Source organism: Ammodytes marinus (assembly GCF_949987685.1).
Source record: "Ammodytes marinus genome assembly, contig: scaffold_222, whole genome shotgun sequence".
NCBI lineage: Eukaryota > Metazoa > Chordata > Actinopteri > Uranoscopiformes > Ammodytidae > Ammodytes > Ammodytes marinus.
The window spans coordinates 22501-25000 of NW_027648429.1; the positions used below are offsets into that span (position 1 = coordinate 22501).

The 2500-nt window shown below is 45.8% G+C and overlaps 1 protein-coding gene across 1 annotated transcript in view; it reads right to left on the minus strand.

The window, feature by feature from the left end:
• LOC307270569 (unconventional myosin-VI-like) overlaps positions 1-2500 on the minus strand; it is a gene marked incomplete at both ends in the record, with an annotated part of 62942 nt that overhangs the window by 20118 nt on the left and 40324 nt on the right. The gene's annotated exons all lie outside the window — the stretch shown is intronic.

Genomic DNA, 2500 nt, shown 5'->3' on the forward strand with positions numbered 1-2500 from the left:
GAGACACACACACATAGAGAGAGAGAGAGACACACACACACAAAAATAGAGAGAGAGAGAGAGACACACACACACACACACACACACACACATAGAGAGAGAGAGAGAGAGACACACACACACACACACACACACATAGAGAGAGAGAGAGACACACACACATAGAGAGAGAGAGAGACACACACACATAGAGAGAGAGAGAGAGAGAGAGACACACACACATAGAGAGAGAGAGAGAGACACACACACATAGAGAGCACACCCCCACACACACAGAGAGAGAGAGAGAGAGACACACACACACACACACAAATAGAGAGAGAGACACACACACATAGAGAGAGAGAGAGACAGACAGACAGACGCACAGACACACACGCACACAGACACACGCATAGAGAGAGAGAGAGAGACACACACACACACACACACACACACAAATAGAGAGAGAGAGAGAGAGACACACACACACACACACACACACACACACAGAGAGAGAGAGACACACACACACAGACACACGCACACACACACACACACACGCACACACAGCCATATTTTACATGGCTAGTAGAAGGCTGCATAAGGAAGCAGTAAAAGCTGGACTAAGATGGGGACAGGTTCAAACAATATATATTAGTAATCACCACAGTGAAGGTGGAGGGCAATTTCAGTTTCAAATTTAGTCAAAATGGGGGCGCCCTTAGCTCAGTTGGTAGGTAGGGCGTCCCCCCCATGGGCCTCGGCCAGCAGCGGACCCGGGTTCGATTCCAGCCCGCGGTCGTTCTCTGCATGTCACTCCCCTCTCTGCCCCATTTCAACTCTGTCTCTACACTATCAATAAAGCATAAAAATGCCAAAAAAATATCAAAAAAAAGAAGAAAAAAAAGTTACAGGTATTGGCAATGTATAAGATGTACTTTGGGGCTTGGATTTGTGAACTAACTATAACGAAACTAACCCTATTTCAGTAGATTTTCTAGCATTGTCATTTTGTCTGAAGTATCTAGCAGAGTTAATTCCCTGCTACATCAAATGTGATTTTAATGTCCTGTGTTTCTGTGTGTGGACAGAGTAGCCACTGCTTTATACACACACAGCAGGAAAAGTCACACACACACACAAATACATTCCAGCAATCGTAAATGGTTTAGAACTAATGAAGAAAGCTCATTGTAAAGTGAGTGTGTGTGTGTGTGTGTGTGTGTGTGTGTGTGTGTGTGTGTGTGTGTGTGTGTGTGTGTGTGTGTGTGTTGTCTAGCTGACTGTGCTGAAGCTAAGAGTGTGTGTGTAGGGGTGTGAGTGTGTGAGAGTGAGTGAGTGAGTGAGTGAGTGAGTGAGTGAGTGAGTGAGTGAGTGAGTGAGTGAGTGAGTGAGTGAGTGAGTGAGTGAGTGAGTGAGTGAGTGAGTGAGTGAGTGAGTGAGTGAGTGAGTGAGTGAGTGAGTGAGTGAGTGAGTGAGTGAGTGAGTGAGTGAGTGAGTGAGTGAGTGAGTATGTGAGTGTGTGTGTGTGTGTAATATGATGCTATTTTCACAGCACCGGACGTCAGCGAAAAAAATAAACTTAAAAAGGTGTAGTCAGTGATTCTGGAGAACGCTTGTTGTCAAAATCCGTGAATATCTCCTCATGATCCACTACCAGTCCGGACTTTTTTTTTTTTATTTTTTTTTTGGCATTTTCAAGCTTTATTAGACAGTACAGAGTTGAAATGGGGAGACAGAGACAGAGAGAGAGAGACAGACAGACAGACAGACAGACAGACAGACAGACAGACAGACAGACGGACAGACAGACAGACAGACGGACAGACAGACAGACAGACAGACAGACAGACAGACAGACAGACAGACAGAGACAGAGAGAGAGAGAGGATGACCTGCAGTAAAGGTCCACGGGTCGGATTTGAACCCACGACCACTGCAACAAAGCCTTTTTTTTACTTATTTTATTCCAGTGTTCACATGCTCCATAACTCTTTCTCTTTACTGTGTGTGTGTGTGCGTGCGTGTGTGTGTGCGTGTGTGTGTGTGTGTGTGTGTGCGTGTGTGTGTGTGTGTGTGTGAGTGAGTGTGTGTGTGTGTGTGTGCGTGTGTGCGTGTGCGTGTGTGTGTGTGTGTGTGTGACAGAGAGCAGAGGTTTGTGGTTTAAGTATCAACACTGCAGAGAGTTTGATCGTAAAGCGTATACAGGCTGAGAGCCAGCAGCATTAAGCCCCATAATGAGCCGTGTGTCTCAGCCCGCGGGTCATAAACTACACACTGCCTTTCTCCTCTGGACTGGAGCCAAAGAACCATGGAGGTATGAAGAAGACCCTAAACAATTAAGAAAGTAACAAAAACAAGAAAAAACAACAGAGAGAGAGAGAGAGAGAGAGAGAGAGAGAGAGAGAGACAGAGAGAGAGAGAGAGAGAGAGAGAGAGAGAGAGAGAACAATAAGCTGAATGAACAGTTGGTTTAGGTAGCAGTGCTGTGAGATTCGTACACCGATAGCAGCAGGCT